A 15,616-nucleotide genomic window follows, 5' to 3' on the forward strand; every position below is an offset into this window, starting at 1 on the left:
AAATTTGGCAGGATAGTTTCTGAGATCATGGAGCAGGGTATTTTTATTTATTTATTTATTCTTAGAATTCCCAAGCAACGCCAGATATAAGACTGCTAGTTCTCATTAAACAGGTCACCTGGAAGTGATTTCTATCCAAAACTGCAGGCTTAACTTGCCTTCTCCCCCTTGGTCACACAGAGGATGAAAGAACAAGCCATTCTCCCATCTTTCTTGCCCATTCACAAAGGCAAGAAAGCTAACATAGGACAAGCCTGTGCAATATCTTACCAAATCATTTCCCATAATATTTCTAATCCTGGATCTTTTACAGAGTTACTGGGTTAAAAGACACACTGTGGGTTATTGAAATCCACAGTTTCATCTCCCTTTCTTCCCCCAGCCAGGGTCTTTGCAATATACCCACACTACACACCCAACTTGCCATAAATAAGGGGTAGTTTTCAAGTAAGTAATCAGTTGTAAACAGTTACTGTTTCTTTTTTAATACCTCCTGTGGTGTTTGTGCATTCTTGGTCATGGAAATCTCCTCCTATGAGCCACAGCCATTTCTTAGCATTGCAAGCAACTGCTGTTGTACTTTGCCATGGAAACACTCTTGACAGGAGTTAATAACACCTGTGGTATACCCACTGTCCTATAGCTATGAGCCAAAAGTTTATTTTAGTTACCTTCAAGTACAACTGCTTCTCTCATTTCAGTAAATATAAGGACAAGCCCTTAACGGGCAGTCACAGTCTTCAGACTGATTATGCTCACATGGATATGCTCCCATTTTCAAATGGTACTTATTTGAAACCATCTCCTGTTCCTCCTGAGTAAATTTCAATTAAGTAAAAACTTCATTTATTTATAATCAGGTAGCAATCTGAAGAGAGCTTTCTAGGCCACAGATCATTCATAGTGCTAACATGGGCAATTGGTTAGTTTATTTGCGCCTTAAACAACAAGCTTAGCAGCAGTATGTGGCACCTGTAACAACTTTGGGGGTCCTTTGGGATTTTGAATGGGGACTGATTCGTAAATCTGGGGACTGTCCCCGGGAAACGGGGACGTCTGGTAACCTCAGTTAACTCTGACTTGCTCAATGTGATTTACTGCTGGCTCGCTCCTGCCAATCAGGCACAGCTTTCTGGTGCTGATCCCAGCACTGTTGCTGTTCCCGCTGCTACTGGCCAGGTACTGTCCAATAAGCCCCTCAGGTGAGGAGTGGGGAACCTTTCTCAGCCTGACGGCCCCATTCTTCTCTGGGCTGCAACCTTTCTGAGAGCCCCATGCCAGTGGTGTGTGGAGCCAGATTCAAAAGTGGGTAGACCTACAAATGTACTCCTTCTACGGTAGGCTAGTTCTTACAGAGTGTGGGGAGAGGAGGTGTGGCCTAGAGAGGATTCTAAGGACTAGATAGAGAGGAGTTGGGGGCCACATTTGTCTCCTGGGTCTGAGGTTCCACACCCTTGTCTCAGGATCTCCCAGTGTGGGAGGGGGTTAACCTCAGGACTCCCTCAAATCTGAGATAGCCTTGAACACAGCTCTGAACTTTTATATTGGTGGTATTCCATATATAAATTAAAATCACCATGATGATTACCGTTGTGTGTGATGCACAGCTCCTTCCTGCGAGACTCATTCTGCTTGAAATGTAGCCATCTGTAACAAAATCCAAATATTTATCTGCTTACTCACATATCAAAGCTGTTGGCAAGAAAAAGACCAATAAACTTTGTTCATATCCCCCCCCCCCAATCTTTTAAAATAATTTAATGTGTTTGAGTCTCTTGGGAAATAAACAAGATGAGCTTGAGCTCTTGGTACAGCAAACTAAATATGACATAATAGGCATCACTGAAACCTGGTGGGATAAGTCCCACGATTGGAATGTAATAATGGGGGGATACAATCTATTTCAGAGAAACAGACCAGACAAGAAAGGAGGAGGAGTGGCGTTATATGTCAGGGATGTGTATACCTGTGAAGAGATCCAAGATTTAGAACCTCAAAGCCAATGTGAGAGCATTTGGGTCAAAATTAAGGGAGAGAAGAATAACAGAGACCTCATTGTGGGAGTTTACTATAGATCCCCAAGCCAAACGGAGGACATAGATGATGCCTTCCTGGAACAGATGGCCAAGCATGCAAAAGGAAGGGAGATAGTAGTAATGGGGGACTTCAATTACCCGGATATTTGTTGGACGTCAAACTCAGCCAAGAGCATAAGGTCAAACAGATTCCTCACTGGCCTTGCAGACAACTTCATTGTCCAGAAAGTGGGAGAAGCAACAAGAGGAACAGCCATTTTAGATCTGGTCCTAACCAATGTTGATGACCTGGTTAGTGGGGTAGAAGTGGAAGGATCATTAGGCGCGAGTGATCATGCTCTTCTGAAGTTTACTATACAGCGGAAAGGAGCAGCCAAGCATACTAGGACTCAATTTCTTGACTTTAAGAAAGCCGACTTCATAAAACTTAGGGAAGTGCTGGGTGAGATCCCATGGACAGCAATACTAAAAGGAAAGGGAGTTCATGATGGCTGGGAGTTTGTTAAGAGGGAGATAGTAAAAGCACAACGTCAGGCAATACCAATGAGACGGAAACATGGAAGGTGCCTAAAGAAGCCAGGGTGGCTATCTAAAGAACTTTTAACTGAATTAAGATTAAAAAAGGATGTGTACAAAAAATGGAAAAGGGGGGAAACCACCAAAGAGGAATTCAAACAAATAGCCAGAACGTGTAGACACAAAGTCAGAAAAGCTAAAGCACAGAATGAACTCAGGCTTGCTAGAGAGGTTAAAAGCAACAAAAAAGGCTTTTATGGGTATGTTCATAGCAAAAGGAAGAACAAAGAAACAGTGGGGTCACTCAGAGGAGAAGATGGTGAAATGCAAACAGGGGACACAGAAAGGGCTGAACTCCTCAATGCCTTCTTTGCCTCAGTCTTCTCCGATAAAGAAAACAATGCCCGACCTGAAGAATTTGGAGCAAATGATTCAGCAAAGGAAACACAGCCCAGAATAACTAAGGAGACAGTACAAGAATATTTGGCTAGTTTAGATGTATTCAAGTCTCCAGGGCCAGATGAACTGCATCCAAGAGTATTAAAAGAACTGGCAGATGTGATCTCAGAACCACTGGCAGTCATCTTCGAGAAATCCTGGAGAACAGGCGAAGTCCCGGCAGACTGGAGGAGGGCAAATGTTGTCCCTATTTTCAAAAAGGGGAAAAGAGAGGACCCAAATAATTACCGCCCAGTCAGTCTGACATCAATAGCAGGGAAGATTCTGGAGCAGATCATTAAGCAAACAGTCTGTGAGCACCTAGAAAGGAATGCTGTGATCACCAATAGTCAGCATGGATTTCTGAAAAATAAGTCATGTCAGACTAACCTGATCTCATTTTTTGACAGAATTACAAGCCTGGTAGATGAAGGGAACTCAGTGGATATAGCCTATCTTGATTTCAGCAAGGCATTTGACAAGGTGCCCCATGATATTCTTGTAAAGAAGCTGGTAAAATGCGGTCTTGACTCTGCTACCACTCAGTGGATTTGTAACTGGCTGACTGACCGAACCCAAAGGGTGCTCATCAATGGTTCCTCTTCATCCTGGAGAAGAGTGACTAGTGGGGTGCCACAGGGTTCTGTCTTGGGCCCGGTCTTATTCAACATCTTTATCAACGACTTGGATGATGGACTCAAGGGCATCCTGATCAAATTTGCAGATGACACCAAACTGGGAGGGGTGGCTAACACCCCAGAGGACAGGATCACACTTCAAAACGACCTTGACAGATTAGAGAACTGGGCAAAAACAAACAAAATGAATTTTAACAGGGAGAAATGTAAAGTATTGCACTTGGGCAAAAAAAATGAGAGGCACAAATACAAGATGGGTGACACCTGGCTTGAGAGCAGTACATGTGAAAAGGATCTAGGAGTCTTGGTTGACCACAAACTTGACATGAGCCAACAGTGTGACGCGGCAGCTAAAAGAGCCAATGCAATCCTGGGCTGCATCAATAGGAGTATAGCATCTAGATCAAGGGAAGTAATAGTGCCACTGTATTCTGCTCTGGTCAGACCACACCTGGAGTACTGTGTCCAGTTCTGGGCACCACAATTCAAGAAGGACACTGACAAACTGGAACGTGTCCAGAGGAGGGCAACCAAAATGGTCAAAGGCCTGGAAACGATGCCTTATGAGGAACGGCTAAGGGAGCTGGGCATGTTTAGCCTGGAGAAGAGGAGGTTAAGGGGTGATATGATAGCCATGTTCAAATATATAAAAGGATGTCACATAGAGGAGGGAGAAAGGTTGCTTTCTGCTGCTCCAGAGAAGCGGACACGGAGCAATGGATCCAAACTACAAGAAAGAAGATTCCACCTAAACATTAGGAAGAACTTCCTGACAGTAAGAGCTGTTCGACAGTGGAATTTGCTGCCAAGGAGTGTGGTGGAGTCTCCTACTTTGGAGGTCTTTAAGCAGAGGCTTGACAACCATATGTCAGGAGTGCTCTGATGGTGTTTCCTGCTTGGCAGGGGGTTGGACTCGATGGCCCTTGTGGTCTCTTCCAACTCTATGATTCTATGATTCTATGATTCTATGATTCTATTCTATGATTCTATTCTATGATTCTATGATTCTATGAATAATCACTTAACTATCCATCTCTTTTAATGAGATTCTTCTTTCCAGTATATAGTATGTCTGTTCTGATATACAGTTATTGCTAAGTATTATTCTGTTGTAAATTTTGACTGGCTAACTCTTCTGACCCTTCTAGGATTGTCATTTCTCTCAGCAAAGGATGTAGGTTGGTGGTGAGTGTGTGTATAATTTATTATTATTATTATTATTATTATTATTATTATTATTATTATTATTCTCCCTCCTTTTTCCCTGATGGGACTCAAGGCAGCTTACAGATAAAAACAAGAATCACTCAAACAGAAAAAGTAAAAAAACACACAATTAAACATTGATAGAATTACAACTGTATACAAATATAAAGTCTATTAAAACCATTCCTATAATTGCAATTAAAACAGCACGGCACTAGCCCTTTCATTAAAAACAGTCAGTTCCCAAAAGCCTGCTGGAAGAAGAAAGTCTTCAACTACCGGCAGAAGGACAACAAGGAGGGAGCCAGTCTAGCTTCTCTAGGGATGGAGTTCAAAAGCCTAGGAGCAGCCACCAAGGCGGCTCTGCATTCATCCACACCAAACATGCCTGCCAGGGTGACAGGACTGAGAGAAGGGCCTCTCCCAAAGATCTCAAACACTGAGCAGGTTCATTTGAGGGAATATAGTACAGTGGTACCTCGGGTTAAGAACTTAATTTGTTCTTGATGTCCATTCTTAACCTGAAACTGTTCTTAACCTGAGGTACCACTTTAGTTAATGGGGCCTCTGGCTGCTCCCGGCGGGGAGGGGCTCCTGGGGGCTGAGGCTAGTGAGAGGAGGCCTGAGGGGGTCGGGCCGGGCAGCCAACCCAAGCAGTTGGAGCCTCCCACCTCCCTGGCCGGCAGGGAGGGAGGGAGAGGAGCTACTTCCTTTGAAACCCACAAAATTTAAGGGGCATCATCAATAAGGGACAGCAGCAGGACACGGCGCTGGGATAAGGGAGCTTCCCGCCAAATAAGGGACGGTTGACAGCTATGGGCAGGGAACACACAGGGGGAAGAGAAAGGGGACCGTCTTCTTGCGCAGGCCGAAATCCTCACATTGATGGGACAAAATTCACCTTCCTCCAGCCCTCACAGATGTCTCATGGGTGGCACAAAACCCCATAAATTGCTGGCCTCCTCTCCTGGGTCAGCGTCCCCCAGCCTTTGCCACACACTCTTCAGAACCCTGCCAGTCCCTGACAAGATACTGCCTGCTTCTGCATCAGATGCACTGTGCCCTTTGTCACTTCCCTATCATATGGCGATGACAGGGCAGTTGCCCTGAAAAGGTGAAGGAGCAGAGGGGAAGAGTCAGGAAAGGGATTGTGAAATACCTGTACTGTATCTGTATTATTTTCTGAATGTTGCTTGCTGCTTGGAGATTCCAGCGAAGAAGCAGGATACAAATCAAAGCAATCAATACAATTTTGTGCATTGTAACCAAAAGCATTATCTTTATACATTTCGACCCTCAAAATTACACAAAGAGAAAGGAATTTTAAGATATTATTATTATTATTATTATTATTGGTTTTTAATTTATTTTACCTCTTTGTATTTTAACTTGTTTTTATGTTGCTGTGATGCTTTTCTTTCTTGTACAAAGCAACAAACAAAGGCAATGAATAATATTTATTTTTATTTAAATATTTACAAACTGCACATCCATAGAAATTATAGCAAGGTGGTATACGGAACACCTAAAAACACAATCCTATAGTAACAGTAAAAACCATCAACAACATCTATCAATAAAAACTGATGGGTGAATTTCCTGTTCCTGTCTGTCTGAACGATACTGTTTTTCAAAGATGCCTGGAAGAAATCATGGAGGACTCCTGCTGAACATCTGTTGGCAAGGAGTTCCACAGCGCAGGGCCTGCCACACTAAAGGCTTGGTTCCTGGTAAAGGCTGACCAAAACTCAAGGATTAAAGAAACTACCCAAAGTGCCCATCAGAGGAAAGGAACAGACACAATAGAAAGAAGGTCACCTTCCACCTACATTTAAAGTGTTGGCTTCTCCAAAAGGATCATGGGAAGTGTAGTTTGTGACAGAGCTGCAGTTCCCAGCACACTTAAACTACAGTTCTCAGGATTCTTTGGGAGAAGCAAAGATGATAAAGGATCTGAAAACCAAGCCCTCTTTTTAATGTTGGGGGAGTTGGGTATGTTGAGCCTGGAGGAGACTGAGGAGGTATATCAATCTTCAAATATTTAAAAGGCTATCCATTGCAGTGCTGTTTTTCTAGAAAAAGAGGTGCCAGAGCTCACCATGGACCCACCCCTCATTCTCTTAGAATGACAATGCCACCCGCCTGAGAGGTGCCGGAACTGAGTTCCTGTGAGTTGCTGACCACATGGAAGATGGAGCGAGCTTATTTTCTACTGTTCAGGAGGCTAGGACCTGAACCAATGGCTTCAAGTTACAAGAAAGAAGATTCCAACAACAACAATTTATCATTTATATGTTGCTCATCTGACTGGGTTGCCCCAGCCACCCTGGGCAGCTTCCAACAAATTAAAACATCAAACACAGCATAACATCAAACATAAAAAACTTCCCTATACAAGACTGACTTCAGATGTCTTCTGAAAGTCAGACCGTTGTTTATTTCCTTGACATCTGACAGGAGGGTGTTTCACAGGGCGGGCATGACTACCAAGAAGGCCTTCTGCTTGGTTCCCTGTAACTTTCCCAGAAGGCCCTTGGAACTGGACCTCAGTGTCTGGGCTGAATGATGGGGGTGGAGATACGCCTCCAGGTATACAACTAAACACCAAGAAGAACTTACTGACAATCAGAGCTGTTCAACAGTGTAATGGACTCCCTCAGAAGGTGGTGGAGTCTCCTCCTTTGGAGGTTTTTAAACAGAGGTGGGATGGCAATCTGAGCTGAGATTCCCACACTTCAGGTGGTTGGACGAGATAACCCTTGGAGTCAACTCTATAATTCTATGAAAGGCTATCCAAGCAGTAAAAGTGTGCCTTAAATGTATGGTTTGATTGAAAAAGAAACAAGAAAAATTAAACCTCCAAATAACGTAAGTGCTTTAAACTTGTTCGTACATTGTTGCATCCTAAATCCTAAATGCTTTGCTTCAACAGCATTGCCCTTGTTGGTTTCTACCACAGGGAGTGGCAATAGTGAGTCACCTACTGTATTGTGGTAACCTACAGATTTGAGTGTGGTGGTAAGGAGAACAATACTGCTGAAGATGTGATCTTTACCTAAGAAGTGTCTTATATAATAATGTCTCATATGACACCAGCTCCGATGCTTTGTTTGTTTACCTTCCACTTCTGAACCACTTCCCAGTATGAGTGGGAGAGGTGCCACCAGGAAGCTGAGCAAGAGAAGTAAATTAGAGACTATATGTGTGCCCCTTTAGACTTTGTGCTGGGAGAGCCCCACCAAATGTTGTTTCCCGCAGACCTGCATGGAGGGACTTGCTCTGCTTTCAAAGCATCAGAAAAATTCTGGCATCAACACTGATTCCTTCATTTCTCACCTGTTTGCATGTCTAGCAACCAACACATCTAAGGACCAAAGATTGCTCATGTTTAAGCCATGAAAGCAAAGGGTCAAGAATTAATGGGAGAACGGGACAAAAACTAGCACATCAGCTACTACCTGGGTACAGGCGAACAACAGGGTTTGCGTGAACAGCATGGTTATTATGGGGTCTGTCCTGCCACAATACCAAGTTGCTTGGAATGGAATTACTGTGATTCTGGTCCAGTGTTCGAACATCAAGAGAGCAGTCAGGTCCTACAGGTGCTGCCGCACTGACTGTTACTTCTTCCCTTTATTTGCTGTCTTTCCCCTTACAAATAAAAGCTTTCTCCAGTGCTGGTCTGGCGGACCCATGAGACGAGGAGATTCAACCACCTCAAGCGGTAGGATCCATAGGGGCAATGGATCCTGATGTTGCTCTTTATTCCGCCTTGTCCCTGATGTCGATCTTCGCTCCTGCCTTCTTCCCTGGTGGGGAGAGGGGTGCCATTTTGTGGTTTACCTCAGGTACCAAAATGTATTCGGCCAGGCTTGCTCCAGTGGACCTATGCTCAAGCAGAGAGAAAAGCAAAGAGTAGAGTCAGGATTGAGGAGCATACTGGAGTTAACTGATGGTGTATTTTGCCACAGATTCTCTTAATGCAATAATAGGGCATTACTGGTATATTTATTCTGCTTAATTGTTCTGTGATGCTTCCCAAATGCTACCATATCACTGCTGTCTGGAAGGGCTGCAGCAAAAGTGGGACAAACCCCCTCCCCCAGAACATTTGCAGTATGAAAAGTTATTGGATTTCAGCAGGAAATAAAAGGCTACCCACTGACTGGAAATGAAGCCATATGACCACCCTAAAGCCTTTGTAGGTTCAAAAAGTATTGAGAGGGGAAGCACATATGACTCCCCTAATACCAACATGAGCACAATAAAAAGGATGTCTGGAGATGCCCAAAGTTAAACTGGATGCTGTAAATCTCATGTGGTAAGGTAAGGGTAAAGGACCCTGGATGGTTAAGTCCAGTCAAGGCGACTATGGGGTTGTGGCGCTCATCTCGCTTTCAGGCCGAGAGAGCCGGCATTTGTCCACAGACAGCTTTCTGGGTCATGTGGCCAGCATGACTAAACCACTTCTGGTGCAACGAGACACCATGAAAAGTGCCAGAGCACATGAAAATGCCATTTGCCTTCCCGCCACAGTGGTACCTATTTATCTACTTGCACTGGCATGCTTTTGTACTGTTAGGTTGGCAGGAGCTGCGACAGAGCAACGGAAGCTCACTCCATCGCGGGGATTCAAACCGCCAGCCTTTTGATTGGCAAGCCCAAGAGGCTCAGTCATTAGCTTTAAATCTCATGTATGGCAAAATGGATAATTATATTTGTTGTCATGTGCTAGTAATTTCTTAGGGGGTAAAAACAAACCTTTGAGGACTGTACCAAAATTAAAGACACAAGTTTTGGTTTTCTTTGAAATACAAGGAGACTTTCCATTTAAGGAAAAGATCATAGGGTTGAAATCCGGACGACTTCACTTGAATCCCCACCCCAGTGAACGGTGCCACTTTTCCAAAGGCTTCCTTGTATGTGGGTAAAACAAATTCTCGAACTGAAGGGATTTGTTGCCATGTTTAAAAGGTCTGTTTTCCTTGGTTATAAGTGGAAAGAAGCAAGCAAATGTTATGTAATAGGCACAGTAGCAATGAAAGGGATCTTCAAGATGTGGTGACGGTTCCTCTGGCAGGAATGAATAAAGGTAACAGTTGAGAGCATTCTTTCTCAATGTGTAAACACAAATGCTGGCTTCTTCATTTGGTGACCCTATTCAGGGTTGTGTCTACTGTCTGGGCTGCCTTGAGTGAGGGCTGTACAAGAAAACCAATAAAACCCCCAGTAAATAAAGCTTCTTCCATCCTAGTGCAGAACAGAAACTGACTAATTAGGGAGCAATTAAGCCCCTCTCCCTAGAATATTGCTAATCTCCTAGCCTCCCTGGAAAGGAAGCAAGATAGGGGGCAGTACTTTCAAGGAATAAGCTTTTAATTAACATTGTAAGGTACCGTTGGTGAATGGTACTTACTTCAGAGAAAACATTATAGAAGGAGCATAAACATGAGGGAGGGGAAAGTAACACTATTGGTAAGGAGGAGAAATTCAGTTCAGTTGGCATTTAAATGTGAACCAACCAGATTGGCGCCATTTGAAACAGCACGAGAACTAAAACACACCCATCCTCCAACATTTGCACTTCTCTGAATTTTGCAGGGCAGGGTTTGTTCTTGGCTACAGCTTGCATTTAGTGAGGAGGGGCCTTGACCATGAGTTCCAGTTGGACAACATGCTAAGCCAAACCTTGGTTTAGTTTAGTTTAGTACAGCAGCAGGCAGTGGCGTAGCGTGGGTTGTCAGCACCCGGGGCAAGGCAAGTAATTTGCGCCCCCTAACCCATGGATTTGTGCCCCCTAACCCGTGGATTTGCGCCCCCTAACCCTAACCCCCAGATGTTGCGCCCGGTGCGGCCGGCACCCCATGCACCCCCCACGCTACGCCACTGGCAGCAGGAAGGACACGGGGAAGAGTCTGCACGTGTTGCGTGATCCAGCTCATCAGCTGACCTTTTATAAGGCATCTTCCTATATTCCTATTCAGCTAGACCTGGGTACTGAAAGAAGACCTCAGTCTCTGTTCCTTTGTGGGCTGGGCAAATATTTAAGCAACGTTCTAATTTTAACAAGGGTTGTTTAATACTCTTGAAGAACAGATTCATAAGGTTGTCTTGTGGCAGGACTTCTATTTCTTGTTTCCCGTACCACTGCTAAAAGCGAGCAATTGAAAATTGGCTTCCCAAATATATTTCAAAGAACCCATCTGAAGTCTTTTCAGGGTGTGATCCAGCAGATGCAAGCACAGAAAAGAGAACTCTGTATTTTACACATTGGGCATATCAAATAGCTCTGCACACCCTCGCCTGATGACTCTGAAAAAGAAAACTATGCAGGGCCATAGAGAAAAGATATATAAATAGTTCACACCATCTGAGCTATAAAAAATCTTACAGATAACAATTGCAATGACCGGTACTGCAAAGGAAATAGAAGGAGGGCTTGCTCAGAAAATTAACATTAAGATGCTATATAGTAATCTAAAACAAAAAAGATTACAACAGAGAACAAACAGAACTACTATATGGTTATTAGAGGAAACAATGTGCAATTGCACAAAGTATATCAAGAGAAAACAGTTCACAGAGTGAGGATGTTTAAACGGCAATCATCAGGTGAGCTCTCTTTATATTAACAGCAAATTGAGGCAGAAAGAGGAATAGAGGGCAAATGTTTGGGCACCTGCGTTCTAGCAATTCTGCCAGAAAAAGAAAACATTTGGTCTTCTGATTCAAAGCTTTCTTTGTTCTTTAGCTTTTTACTAGCTTCTTTGATACCCCTTTGCCCTCCCTTCTTAAAAATTACTGGCAGGTTTCATTCCCCCCCCCCCCACTCTGCCCTAGCATTTTGAAGTATGATTCCACATTATAATTTTCTGGAGAACAAAAGCTCCCTATTAACATACTTTTCTGCAGCACACTGAAGGATTGCAATCTAATTTCAGAGAGATATTTGATTAAAATCTGATCAGTAAAGTCAACAACCTTTGAACATACTGCATAAAGGTATACAAATAGTAATTTGCACTTTGAAAAATATATCTCTTCGGAACATAGGTAACTGCCTTAAACTGAGATCACTTCCAGCTTGACACTATTTTCAGGTGGGATTCAATTAGCACATGTGGCATAGAGGTTAAGAGTGCTGCATTCTTACATTCACTTCTCCACATCAGTTTGCACTTTGTCTTTCTTTAAAAGCATGTCTTCACCAGCATTTTAGTGCAAATTTCTCCAAACATATACATTTTGTATGCCATTTTGCCTAATATACAGGACACATTTTGTAAAGCATTTCCCCCTGATATAATGCATTTCCATATGGTATTTTTGCTAACATATATCTTTATAAGCACCCTTTACCCTAGTATATGCATTTACTTGAGTGAAGAACCGCATCACAAAGTTCAGAGAAGTGCGGATTTCAAAGGATGGCTGAGTTTGGACCCATATGTTGTTTTAGAAATGTGAATTAGGTAGGTTCACCTTTGAATGCAAACTGAATTGAATTTCGCTCCCTTCCTTAGCTGTGCAGTCTGAGTAAAAGCTGACTTTAGAACACAGAGGCTGTTAGCTGTCCCAGATCCCTGGAGTCAAACTGTTTGCCTGGTTTCTATAAGAAACTTTAAGAAATGATGGTGATCGATTCTCCACTGGTGTTCAGAGGCTGAATGTGATGACATTCAGATCCTTTCCAGCTTCACGTTGGACATGCCTGCATTTACTCTCCTGTTATCTCTATTCTTAGAGATATGGATGCGTTTCCAAATCTCTTTAAAAGGGATAGGAAATAAACTGTTTATCCTTCGAAGATAAATAGGTGTTCCAGAAGTGTTCTGCTTTATATTATAAAGAAGCACGGAAGCCAGCAACAAGATGTTCCAAAGAGCAAAGATGGAACGGAAGGTGAATTAAAGGGCAATGGGGGTTGCAAATGGTGGAAGATTGGATGGGGTGGGGATCCAGTTTGGAAGAAGGAATGATTGCAAGCATGTTTGGCTTTGGAATGGAGAACGGAAAAAGAAACAGAGGAGAAAGTATTTTGAAGAAGCACCCAACCGACCACAACTGACCAATATTTTTTGTGAACATTTATCCTCCGCAAGGAGCTATTCTACACAATGTTGCTTTTTTTGAAGGGACGGTGAGCTCTCAGTAGGATCTCCTGCTACCTGAATCCATTGAGACTAGTTATAGGCCAACACCTGCTGAGGGCTGTTGCCCACGGCATGTTTTTAAAAACAAACAGTTCCTCTCCAGGGTCTTGTCGACCAGGCAGTTTCTGTTATGTAGCCAGTATTCACCCCTGAGAGTTGGTACTTAAAGATCTAACCCCAAACAAGTTATGGACTCTTGTTGCCTTAGGAAGGACTGTCAACATTCCGTGTGTGTACATTTCGTAGACTCCAGAAACAAAAGCAGAGCACACAGTGAACCAAAAAGAACACAACGTGAAAAGACTGACAGAAATTGTTCCAGGTGGTGACAAATTTCTGTTTTTGCAGAAAATTTATTTATATATGTCTTGACTAATTCCAGCATACCAAAATCTGGAAACATCCTGCAGAAACAGTATTTTTCCCCTAATGGTTTGGGGAATAAAGATAATGGTAGACGGTCTGGATAATAGTCCGGTGATGCATCCAAGGAAAGTCAGCTTGGAATGCAGGAATGCATAGAAAACCGTTTGTTTACATTGTGACTCATTACACCTGCCATTCTGTGACTTGTATGTAAGAGCAAGACAGAAAGGGTGGGGAGAGGAGGGGACTCTGCACTCTCTGGTGGGGCAGCTGGAGGAGGTCCAGGAGCCAAGCGACTCATCCGAGGCTGTTGTCTGTGCTGTAGATTCAGGCAGTCAGAAAGCGATGACAGGAGCCAACCATGTTGCAAATCCTATGGGGGTGCTTGACCTGGAAACTATGATTAATTCCAGGCCAGGAAAAGGAAACAGGAAAGCTGAGGACAAGCAAGGAGAAAGAAACAGGAAATGGCAGGCTGGGAAATGCTAAAAAAGAGGCCGAAGGCAGGGAGGGGTGAATCCTGCTTCAGCTCCACCCCAAACTGAAGGAAAAGTTGGGGAAGAGGTGGATAAAGGATGGTTGTTGACCTTCTTTCCTCCCTCCCGGCAGAGAGGGAGGCTTCAATCCTGTAGATGCCTGCTTCTCAAGAGCCTCCACCACAGGGAAAGATCTTCAGAAGCAGCAGGATGCAGGGGGTTTGATCCCGAGGAGGTGCTTCTTCTTCTTAGGAGCCTTCCCTGAGGGGTCTGGGGTGACTAGCGCATCATCCAAATCAGAGTTTTCTTCAGACCAGCACTGGGGACCTGAAGCAGTGAGCAAGACACTGATCACCTTCCACAAGTTGGATGGCAATGTTCTGAAATGGGAAGCCTGTAGGTTAAAGTTAGGTTCTTCTTTTGACACTGCATTGGAATGCAGATGGCCCCTTCTCCAGATACAGTGGTACCTCTGGTTACGTACTTAATTCGTTCCAGAGGTCCGTTCTTAACCTGAAACTGTTCTTAATCTAAGGCACCACTTTAGCTAATGGGGCCTCCCACTGCTGCCGTGCCGCCGCCTTGAGATTTCTGTTCTCATCCTGAAGCAAAGTTCTTAACCCGAGGTACTATTTCTGGGTTAGTGGAGTCTGTAACCTGAAGCGTATGTAACCTGAGGTACCACTGTATTAACTCTCAGTTCCTTAAGAGAGTTGTTGAATATTCTTTTAACACTGACAGGAGGCAGACTTGGGGGCCCATCCACTGCTGCTCTACAAATCTGAGGGAGAATGAAAGGTTTTGCTTCCTGCTATAGAAGCCGATTTGCTTTGAGTATGCTCTGCTTGTGTATTTATTATGCAAAACAAATATAACAAAGACATCACGCATCTCCACTATTTTCTCCGCCAAGGAAAACTAAGTCCTGCAGTGATATCTCCGGCTTCTTACTGCCTGGGGAAGAGGGGCTTGCATAACTCCATGAAAGTAGAGGAGACAGATGTTTTTATAAAGATTCACATATATACGCTATGTGATCATTTCAGTTTGTTTCTTCTTTGATGAACTATAGATCATGCACATTGATGAACAATAAATAGATAGGAGGTGAATTCAGCCTGATCTGCCCTTGGATTATAGGCTCATAAATTATTGTTTGAAAGATGCTTTGATCACATCTTTCAGTCTGACCCTTGGCTAAACTTCATTCCTATCAAATGCTATGTTTTTCACAGTTATGAAAAATAACATATTACACTCAATATTTGTACAAAGCGCTTCATGCTGGAATTCCAGACGTATAGGGGCAAGGTGGAAAAACATCAAGCTGATCTTTAAAACATGACTTTGAAAAGGAATATTTGATTACTGAAACTGCTTGAACCTTCACAGCTAGAGAATTGTTGTGGAGGCAGGTTTTTAAGTTTTCTAATTTAACTGGTTCTAATTCATTGGCTGTGAGGTTGCTATTATCCAACATGAGCCATTTGGAACTGGCAGGTAACAAATCTGAGAGACTGTCACTGTTTTGCAGGAGTGGTTCAAGAATGTACTGAGACTTCAGGTTTCTGCATTTGAAGTGGACCGAAAGACTCCAGTCATATCTGCACCATACATTTAAAGCAGTATCCTACCACTTTAAACAGTCATGGCTCCCCCTATCCCCCCAAATTTGGAAATTGTAGTTTATTAAGAGTGTTGAGAGTTGTTAGGAGATCCCTGTTCTCCTCACAGACCTACAATTCACAGAGTGGTTTAACAGTCAATCCCTCTTCCCAGGGGATTCT

This window comes from Podarcis bocagei, assembly GCF_964188305.1.
Source record: "Podarcis bocagei genome assembly, chromosome: 9".
In the NCBI taxonomy this organism is placed as follows: domain Eukaryota; kingdom Metazoa; phylum Chordata; class Lepidosauria; order Squamata; family Lacertidae; genus Podarcis; species Podarcis bocagei.